Source organism: Colobus angolensis, unplaced genomic scaffold, assembly GCF_000951035.1.
Source record: "Colobus angolensis palliatus isolate OR3802 unplaced genomic scaffold, Cang.pa_1.0 Scaffold10, whole genome shotgun sequence".
In the NCBI taxonomy this organism is placed as follows: domain Eukaryota; kingdom Metazoa; phylum Chordata; class Mammalia; order Primates; family Cercopithecidae; genus Colobus; species Colobus angolensis.
In genome coordinates, this window is record NW_012110919.1 from 21,651,123 (window position 1) to 21,662,182 (window position 11,060).

General features: G+C 40.1%; 1 protein-coding gene across 2 annotated transcripts in view; it reads left to right on the forward strand.

The window, feature by feature from the left end:
• The first annotated feature begins 237 nt into the window (after positions 1–237).
• The window catches only part of ATP2A2 (ATPase, Ca++ transporting, cardiac muscle, slow twitch 2), a 68,787-nt gene continuing 57,964 nt past the window's right edge, over positions 238–11,060 (forward strand). For both annotated transcript variants that reach the window (XM_011936351.1, XM_011936340.1), the window contains exons 1-3: positions 238–250; positions 335–417; positions 9,687–9,791. The gene's annotated coding sequence lies outside the window, so the exon portion shown is untranslated. The remainder of the gene's footprint in view (positions 251–334; positions 418–9,686; positions 9,792–11,060) is intronic.

Below are 11,060 nucleotides of genomic sequence, written 5' to 3' on the forward strand. Positions count from 1 at the left end.
GCTAGACCTCAGGCCATTGATTACAAAGAGTGCATGCTTTATTGAGATATCTTTGTAGTATGCCTTCTGCTAAAAAAAATCGTATATTCCTATAGCTAGGTCTGTGTTTTAAAGATACTGATGCTTAGAATTGTAGCAGTTCTTTTTAGAAAGACGGAGTGCTAAAATGTCTTTCTCTTTTTTTTTAACCTCCCTCTTGACACATTGCCTGGCGAATTTCTACATTCTACAGAGTTACCGGCTGAAGAAGGTAATCTTAACATTTTTTTTTTCTCCTCTCTTGGTGTGCTGATGGTAAGATGACAGCTACAACACATGTGTTTATTTCTTACAGGAAAAACCTTGCTGGAACTTGTGATTGAGCAGTTTGAAGACTTGCTAGTTAGGATTTTATTACTGGCAGCATGTATATCTTTTGTAAGTATGAAAAAATTTATTTTCTTTCCCCCAGAAAGGTGAAAGTATTCCGTAGATAAATCAGAAAACAAATAGTGTCCATTGGGTGAAAACATATTGGGTGTTACAAGCTGTGTCTCCATGTTTAAAAGCAATCTGGGCATTTTAAAATTACGAACAAAACACTTGAAGCCATTGATATTCAGAAAATAGATGCCTGACATTTATAATGCAATTAGGAGTTGTCCCAGAGTGTGGCATGGTCTTATAAATTCTTGTGGTTTATCAGCTTTTAATATCAAAAAGTTCTTCACTGGGAAGCCTTTAATGTTTTGGGTCCTTCCATTGTTACCGTGTTGTAATATCATACTAAGATGATGTTGGACTCTTTGTAGTCTGTAAATAGAACTTACAAAAGGAATATTCCAGTTGCTTTCCCTTCCTGGTAATGGCAAGGTGACAGTTGTTCCTGACGGTGACAAGAATGATGACGGCTGTGATGGCACCCTTGTTGACCAAATTTGGTCACTGACCTTTAGGGTGGTATATTTATCTAAATTGGACCCCTGTCTTAAGTGATTCTTAGGTTGGAAGAACAAGGTTTAGTACAGTTGGTTTTAGATCTTAAAGGAAAAAAACCAGCATGGTGTTTTTTCTTGTTCTGTGTGTGCTTACCCACTTGAGTGCTGTATGGTTGCTAAGAAACTAGTGAAATGCAAAGAACTACAGCAGAAAAAAGGTGTTGGGGTGGCAAGTATATTTCTAGGTTTTTAACTTTTTTTTTTAATGTTCGGTATTAATTTTTTGTTGCATTTTTTTTCCTTGGGCAGTAGACTGCTTGGTAGTTTTCCTAAAAATAATCATTAATAGGACACAGATGTTCCTAATCCTAGTAGCATGAGATGCCTTTTATTCTTGAATTACAGTATTACAAAAACCACAATAAGTGAAATTCACCCAGTGTAGTACTTCTTTCTAGTTAAAACAAAATTGACAAAACTTCACGGTTTCGGTTTTGTACATATATGTATATGCAGGTCCCAGGGATCAGCCTCAGTCTTTGTGACAACTATACCATAGAGGGCTATTTTGAGAACGAAATAAAGAAGTGGGTGTTTATCTAATTCAGATGAGGAAAAGATTAAATTTATACCCATCTTTTAAGTAGATAGTGGCAGCAGGAAATAAATTTTTGGAATAATTTTTATGTAAATCCTGCTGTGAGACTTTATTATGCCATATTAGCCAAGTGGTGTGTAGCCATTAATAATTCAGTCCCCAAGAACTTTTTCTGTGGTTTTCATTGATTAAAATGGGGACTTACATAGCAAACCATTCAGCATTATGAGTCAATCACAGTGTACCTTTGACATAATCTGTTTCTCCTTGATTAAAAAATGTTCCCCCAGAAAATGGCTGCTGTTTTACCAATTAAGGGAAATGAGTAGAGCTGTTTGATTAACTGTAGTTTATCAGTACATTGTCATGGGGCAAAATAAATGATACATTTGGAGGTAGTGTAAGATATGTATTTAACCGGGTACATAATTCTGAAATAGCGTTGGCAGTTAAATAATGGGGTCCGATAAGGTCATTGGGAACTTCTTAGAAGTTAATCAGCTGACGTATAGGAGCCAGAAGCAAAATACAGTTTTACTGAATTCTGTGTGTTACAAGTTGAAGCAGTATAGGAAACAATGCTACTGGTGTTACTATTGAGGTTGCATTGGGTCTCTCTTTTGAGTGGCCAGTTTGACTTTATATTAGTATTTTAAATTGATGTGTGTGGGTTTTGTTTGTTTTTTGTGTTGAAGTAATTAGAGGCTTCTAGTTTGTAGGCATTTCAAGCAGGTTTTTAAATAAATGCTTTAATTTTTTTAATAAGGTAGGACCTTGGCTTTTTGGAGCATTATAGAGCTATATTTTGGAGTTGAAATTTGAGTTCCTTTTTGGTAACTGTGGAGTCACTGCTCAGGAAATGAACTATGTTACATTTTTATTTTATGAGTTGGTAAATAGCAAAAGAATAAGTGTTTTGGGAGTACTTCTATAGAATTAATTTGCTTTGGTTTGTTTGATCAAGGAATTGCAGATATAAGACCTGTTGTGTTGATTTTCTTCATGTGGGGTTGGGTACTGCCGCTACATTGTCTTTAGTGTTTCATTCCTCCAGTCTGTCTTTTAAAAGAAAAGAAAGAGCACTGACTCTTTTTTTGTATCAGTTTGTTTATTCCTATTGATGTAACAGAAAAAACATGGTAGACTATTCAGGTTTTTTTGGAGAAGTGACTAGGTGATTCTTATATACATCATGCATCATCAAGTCATGCTCATATTAGAAAGAATATTAGTGATTTATTTCAAATATCTAAGTAGTAAATTGTTAACTATAGTTAATATTTTGCTGTGGCATAAAATAGGAAGCTGCATTAATGTTTTATGCTTGTGACCTGTAGGGGTCTAGTTTAATTTGTAATATTGGCCAAAGTGTTTTTTTGAAACGGTCACTTGGATTGAAAGAAGTAAGCTTCATCTCCCAGTGCATAGGAACATTAGAAATTGCTTAATTTGACATTCAAGACCCCCCGCCATCATTCACTTTATCTTTTCATTCTCTTCTTGATTACCAACTTTGCTCTAAATGTAACACATCATATGGTTGCTTGACTGGAAAGCCTCCCCTTTTCGCTCTTCCTGCTTTGTTAAGATATTTATTGAGCACCTGTCACAGACACTGGGGGTACAGTAGTGAATAAAACGGAGAGGGAGCCCTACTTGGAGGATAATACTGTTGAGAAAAATAAAACAAGGGGGTTCGGATTATCAGAGCATGTGAAAGGGGGTACAGTTTTCAAATTGGGTGGTCAGGGAAGTCCTTGAAGGCGACATTAGCGAAAAGACCTGAAGGAGGTAGGCATTAGGGCCATGTTGGTCTCACTCCCATCTGTCTAAATCATAAAGTCATAATTAATATGGTAATAACTTGCATAGGTTTCTCTACCTTCCACCTCCATTTCTCATGTCAGCTACTTAGATTGACCCTAAAATGCTAATAAAACTTTCTAGGCTATGGCACTTCTCAGCCTTTATGTTACATTTGACCATTTGCATGTGTGTCTTTTTTCTTCCTACTAGACCCCCTTGAAAAGTACACCTTATTTTTTAGAGTTAGTGCCTTTTTTTTTTTTTTTTTTTTGTTAATACGTAGACAGAGTCTCACTCTTGTTGCCCGAGCTGGAGCACAGTGGCGCGATATCGGCTTACTGCAACCTCCACCTCCCGGGTTGAAGCGAATCTCTTGCCTCAGCCTCCTGAGTAGCTGGGATTACAGGTGTCCACCACCATGCCCGGGTAATTTGTATTTTTAGTAGAGACAGGGTTTCCCTTTGTTGGCCAGGCTGGTCTCGAACTCCTGACCTCAGATGATCTGCCCCCCCCCTCAGCCTCCCAAAGTGCTGGGATAACAGGCATGAGCCACTGCGCCTGGCCTAAGTTAGTGCTTTTGATGTCACAAATATTTGGGTGAGTTTGTTTCAGTAGAATTTTCTGAAAATATATGAGACCTTTTTACTGTGATTTCTCAGAAGAAAATACTCAAAGTATTTGATATTGGATTTGTAGTGATTTTAATTTTCTTCTGTCTTTTGATTTTTGATTTTAAAAATGTGATAAGGGCAAATTACTGATTGGTTTAACTAGTTTATTTAGAGCTTTTCTTAAAATAATGGTTTGAAAGGCGGATTTAATAGAGTACTTTGTTAAAAGAAGATTGTTTTCTCATGCCTGTAAACATTGAATGTTTTTACATAGCTTTATATCTGGATCAGAAGAGAATGAGTTCTAATTCATGCTTTTTTTTTTCTAATTTTATTAATGACTGAAAGAATTGTTCCCCCCCCCGGAAATTATCGTAACATTTATTGGTAATTCTTTGTATCTTTTTTGAAATGTTTAATTCCATTTCCTCTTTTTTTTAAAAAAAACAACTTGATGTAAATTTCTTCATTTATTGAGCAATTGTTTGAGGGCCCAAAGGCACAGTACAAGTTTCTGAGAATACTAGGAGCAAAATGTGCTTATGATTTGTTTAAGCACTTTTTTTCTTTCATTTTCTTTTTATGATACTAAGAGCTCTTCCTGTTATCACAGTGTATAGGTATCTGAGTCACAACATCATGACTGTCTTCCAGTTTACAGCAGAATGTGCTTTTTACTTTGGATTAAAATTTGCTTTTTTGGCCGGGTGCAGTGGCTCATGCCTGTAATTCCAGCACTTTGGAAGGCCGAGGTAGGTGGATCATTTGAGGTCAGGAGTTCAAGACCAGCCTGGCCAACATGATGAAACCCTGCGTGTACTAAAAATACAAAAATTAGCCGGGCGTGGTGGTGGGTGCCTGTAGTCCCAGCTACTCAGGAGGCTGAGGCAGGAGAATCACTTGAACCCGGGAGGCGGAGGTTGCAGTGAGCCGAGATTGCGCCACTACACTCCAACCTGAGCGACAAAGTGAGACTCCATCTCAAAAAAAAAAATTGCTTATAGTTATCAGAAGTATAATGCAGTACAGAGTGTTGTACAGTATTTCAGTGCTGTACAGAGATTAATCTTGTGGATAATAATTGGAAGATACTCTATCCCTACTCTATTTTAAGCAGTTTAATGTAGTTGAGTGTTCATTAGCAAGTGGTTACCTTGAATAATACTGGCATATTGGAAGCATTGAACTTGATTGATACAAGTCCCAGAAGACAGGTATTATTGTATTTAGCACAAAGCAAAGGGAAGAAGGAATACTGTTTATGTCTAAAACTATGGGGCAGTGGTCTTCCGTTTCACTTTTCTTTGCTGCTGTTCATGAAGCTTGTTACCTTTTTGCTGTCTTTTTTTTGAGACGGAGTCCCGCTCTGTCACCCAGATTGGAGTGCAGTGGTGCAATCTCAGCTCACTGCAACCTCTACCTCTCAGGTTCAAATGATTCTCCTGCCTCAGCCTCCTGAGTAGCTGGGATTACAGGCATGCGCCACCACGCCCGGGCAATTTTTTGTGTTTTTAGTAGAGACGGGGTTTCTCCATGTTGACCTGGCTGGTCTCTAACTCTTGGCCTTAGATGATCCGCCTGCCTTAGCTTCCCAAAGTGCTGGGATTACAGACATGAGCCACCTCACCCAGCCCAGATAATCCTTTTTACACATTGCTTAAAATTTTCTATTTTCCTGGAAATAGGGTCTTCTGTCACCCAGCAGGGGAATGCGGTGGTGTGATTACAGCTCACTGCAACCTCAGACACATGGGCTGAAGCCTGATTCTTGAGCCTCCCAAATAGCTGGGACTATAAGTGTGAGCCATCATGCTTTGCCTTTTTTTTTTTTTTTTTTTTTTTTTGAGACGAAGTCTTACTCTGTCACCTAGGCTGGAATGTAGTAGTGGCACGATCATAGCCCATTATAACCGCAAACTCCTGGTTTCAAGCAATCTTCCCAAGTAGTGAGGACTTACAGGTCTGCCCTGCCATGTCCAAATAATTTTTAAAAAATTTTTTTATAGAGATAGGGTCTCGCTATGTTACTCAAGCTAGTCTCCAATTCCTGGCCTCTAAAGATTTTCCCAAAGCATTGGGATTATAGGCATGAGCCACCTCACCCAGATGAAACAGATAATTCTTTTTTTTCCCCCCTTTTGAGATGGAGTTTTGCTCTTGTCAGACAGGCTGGAGAGAAATGGCGTGATCTCGGCCCTCAGTAACCTCTGCCTCCCAGGTTCAAGCGATTCTCCTGTTTCAGCTTCCCCAGTAGCTGGGATTACAGGCGTCCCCCACCACACCTCGCTAATTTTTTGTGTTTTAGTAGAGTTGGGGTTTTGCCCTGTTGGTCAGCCTGGTCTTGAACTCCTGAGCTCAGGTAATCTGCCCACCTCAGCCTCTCAAAGTGCTATGATTACAGGTGTGAGCCACCGCGCCTAGCTTGAAACAGATAATTCTTTATGTTTAACCGATTGTCAAGATTTTTAGAAACATTTTCCCAGTTCCTTGTATAAATATACTTTGTATAACTTCTGGCAAACCGTAATTATGAACTCACATTACTCCAGTGCTATAATACTGCAATAAGGGATCTTGCATTTCAGTAATGTCACTCATCCAGTTTTCCTCCCCTTTCTCTTACCCCATCTCCCTCCCAGTCTCGTGGATTCTTTTGTCAGCAGTCCTCTTTCTCCTTATTCAAGGCAAGAGGTTTTCTTACCAATAGAACAGAACTGTGAAGGACTGCCCAACATAATCTGATATGCTTGTTCTTCATTTTGGGCTGTAATATTTTAAAGTAGAGATTGGCTCTGACAGTCCCATCACTGCTTGCCATTGTCTTTCCTTTTGCTCTAGCTGACAGGGGATGTTGCTTTAAGTTTGTTCCCCAGGCTTTACTGCCAAGAGGGAAATTCATACCCACTTTAACAAGGTGTGAGGCTTATCTTACAGTTGCTAATGCCTCACTGACCTTTTGGAAAGGTCATAGTTACTCTTCAAGTTGAGTGATTTTTCTCCCCCAAGAGCGAATTAAAGTTTCTTATTTCTGATATGCTCTCCTTGGCAAATGTTTGAAAGTCTAGTATCAGAGCAGCTGTGATCCTGCATCTATCAAAATTTATAACTTCCTAGAGAAGTTTTCATTCTGGCATTATTCCTGGCTTTAACACTAGAACGCCCTGTTGAGAGCATACAGTAACATTTATCATACTCATTCTGTTTTTCTGCTTGCCCTAGCTTACTGGACGTTGGTGGTGATTGGCATCTGTTAGGACTTGGTTGGTCCTGGTGCCTCCTGTTTCTGTTTTTGTTTTTTTGTTCCTGCTCAGATATTTCTTATTCATGGTTACCTTCTTCTAATGAGTCATTTGGATTCATTATTACCATAAATCATTTGGAGGAGTGCTTTCATGATTTACTGAGTAGATCTTTTAAAGAAGATGTTATTGTGAAATATGCAAACATTTTAAGCAATTTTTTTAATTAAAAAAAAATTCGACCTCCAAGATTAAATCATTAGATATGGTTAACACTGTGTCTGGATTGGTAAATTTCCACAAAAAGAGGTTTTAAAATTTTTAACCACATAGACCACTCTTTACCATATTCATTATTTTAAGTATTCATTGTGGTGGGTTCTCTCTTTTTACCACGTTTATAGTTGTTGGATTGAGAAGTGCAATGTGACTCTTACTCTGTGGTTTTTAAATCTTAACAAGGTTATAGTTGTATGAGCTAAAAGTTTAATCCTCTGCCCCTTTTTCTTGGGGCAGTGCTCTGTGACCAGTTACATTTTTGGACTTAAGTTATCTCTGAAGTGCTGTGTTGCTGTATAGATGTCTTATGGAAGATAATCTACAAAATACGCTTCAGATCTCCCAACAACTTTGTGGTTCTGAAACAGCCTTCAGTAGTACCACTAAAAAGAAATAGGGAATTAACTGGTTTTTTGTTTCTTTTATCGAGATGAGGGTCTCGCTATGTTGCCCAGGCTGGTCTCAAGCTCCTGGCATGAAACGATCCTCCTGCCTTGGCTTCCCAAAGTGCTGGGATTACAGACGTGAGCCACTGTTCCCGGCCTAGAATTAACAGTTTATATATGCTCTAAAATTTAAGTCAATGATCAAGTTGTTTATACTGTGAATTTATGTCACATGGATATTACTTGATATGAATAATAACCAAATGAACATGACTTAGATGATCACCTTTTACTTTAATCAAGAATTGAAGTTTTATTTTTTCTAAATAGATACATATAAAATGAATGAAATTTATTCCCTCTCCCAAGATTTTATTTGGATTCTAAAATGGAATTATTACATCAGAAGATAAGGTATTTTTAAGAAATGTAGTTGTTTTTTTGAGACTGAGTCTTGCTCTGACACCCAGGCTGGTGTGCAGTGGTGTGATCTCAGCTCGCTGCATCCTTTGCCTCCCAGGTTCAAGTGATTCTCCTGCCTCAACTTCCCAACTAGATAGGTCTACAGGTGTGCACCACCACACCTGGCTAATTTTTTGTGTTTCTAGTAGAGGTGGTTTCACCTTGTTGCCTAGGCTGGTCTTGAACTCCTGACCTCAGGTGAACTACTTGCCTCGGCCTCCCAAAGTGTTGGGATTACAGACTTGAGTCACCACGCCCAGCCAAGAAGTATAGTTTTTTGTTTGTTTTTTTGGGTTTTGCTCTTGTTGCCCAGGGTGGAGTGCAATGGTGCGATCTCAGCTCACCGCAACCTCTGCCTCCTGGGTTCAAGTGATTCTCCTGCCTCAGCCTCCTGAGTAACTGCAGTTATAGGCATGTGCCACCATACCCCGCTAATTGAGTAATTTTAGTATTGATAGGGTTTCTTCATGTTGATCAGGCTGGTCTCCAGCTCCCGACCTCAGGTGTATCCCCCTGCCTTGGCCTCCCAAAGTGCTGGGATTACAGGGGTGAACCACCGCACCCGGCTTTTTTCTGTTGTTTTTTGAGACCGAGTCTTGCTCTGTCACCCAGGCTGGAGTGCAATGGCACGATCTCGGCTCACTGCCACCTCTGCCTCCTGGGTACAAGTGATTCTCTTGCCTCAGCCACCCCAGTAGCTGGGATTACTGACATGCACCTCCATGCCCAGGTAATTTTTTTGTGTTTTTAGTAGAGAAGGGGTTTTGCCATGTTGGCCAGGCTGGTCTGGAACTCCTGACCTCAGGTGATCGCCCTCCTCAGCCTCCCAGAGTGTTGGGATTACAGGTGTGAGCCACTGTGCCCAGCTGAAGTATAGTCTTGACTTCCAATAATTGTTATGAACAAGATATAGCCAGTTGTTTATATAATTGCATTTTGCTACCATTTGTTTCTAGAGAAAGAAAAGAGATTTTGTCTATTATAATCCCTTTAGTGCTAGCCACTTTTTGTTTTTTGTTTTTTTTTTTTTTTTGAGTTTTCGCTCTTGTTGCCCAGGCTGGAGTGCAATGGCATGACTTCGGCTCACTGCAACCTCCGCCTCCCCAGGTTCAAGTGATTCTCTTGCCTCAGTCTCCTCAGTAGCTGGGATTACAGGCACCCACCACCATGCCCAGCTAATTTTTTGTATTTTTAGTAGAGATGGGATTTCGCCATGTTGGGCAGGTTGGTCTGAAACTCTTGACCTCAGGTGATCTGCCTGCCTTGACCTCCCAAGGTTCTGGGATTACAGGCCTGAGCCACCATGCTCGGCCAGTGCTAGCCACTTTTTAAAAAAGTGTCATTAAGCCTAAAAAGACACAAATTCTAATGTGCCATTTCTCTTCTAGGTTTTGGCTTGGTTTGAAGAAGGTGAAGAAACAATTACAGCCTTTGTAGAACCTTTTGTAATTTTACTCATATTAGTAGCCAATGCAATTGTGGGTGTATGGCAGGTAAGCAAAAATTCCTGTACTGCAAAATTTCAATAAGTTATATAAGTGATTAGGGCTGTATTAATCTTTCTGTTTTTCCTGATGTGTTTAGTAAAAATATGTCTGCGGGAAGTTTACATGTATTTTCCCTTTATTCCATTAATTAATTAATATTTTCTGACACAGTCTCACCCTGTTGCCCAGGCTGGAATGCAGTGGTGTGGTCTCAGCTCACTGCAACCTCTGCTTCCCGAGTTCAAGTGGTTCTTGTGCCTCAGCCTCCCAAGTAGCTGGGACTACAGGCATGCACCACCACGCCCAGCTCATTTTTGTATTTTTTGGTAGAGACAGGGTTTCACCATGTTGGCCAGGCTAGTCTTGAGCTCCTGACCTCAAGTGATCCGCCCTCCTCAGCCTCCCAAAGTGGTGGGATTGCAGGCGTGAGCCACCATGCCCAGCCCATTAATTTAATTAATTGCAAATGTTTGACCTTATGTATATAAACTTCGCAGTTAAGATTGCTCATTCTTCGCCAAGTGTGGTGGCAGCGGCCTGTAGTCTCTGCTACTCAGGAGGCTGAGGTGGGAGGGTTTGCTTGAACCCAGGAGGTCAAGGCTACAGTGAGCCGTGATCATACCGCTGCACTCCAGTCTGGGCAACAGAGCAACACCGTCTCATAAAAAAAATTCATTCTTTATGGTAGCAAGGAATTAAAGTGGGTGAGAGAAGCTGCTTAAGGAAATGAGAATGTGAGAACCAGTATCTATCTTTATGTCTCCTAGTTGCTTCCTGTGACAAACTTTAAAAGCTCCATGTCATTTTTATTCTCCTTGGGTTTTTTGGTAGGTTTAGCTATAAAAATTGTTTCCCCTTCAGTGCTTACTACAGACTCTGAGACTGAAAATTCATGTTAAGTGTTGATCTTTTAGGTATTTGATGGATGTAATCACCCCTTTGAGGACTGAAGTAGACACTTTTTTTTTGTTTTGTTTTGTTTTGTTTTGAGACGGAGTCTGTTGCCCAGGCAGGAGTGCAGTGGCACGATCTCGGCTCACTGCAACCCCCGCCTCCCGGGCTCAAACAGTTCTGCCTCAGCCTCCTGAATAGCTGGAATTACAGGTGCCCGACACCACGCCAGCTAATTTTTGTATTTTAAGTAGTTTCACCATGTTGGTTAGGCTAGTCTCGAACCCCTGACCAGATGATCCACCCACCTTGGCCTCCCAAAGTGTTGGGATTACAGGCGTGAGCCACCAGGCCTGGCCTTTTTTTTTTTTTTTTTTTTTTTTT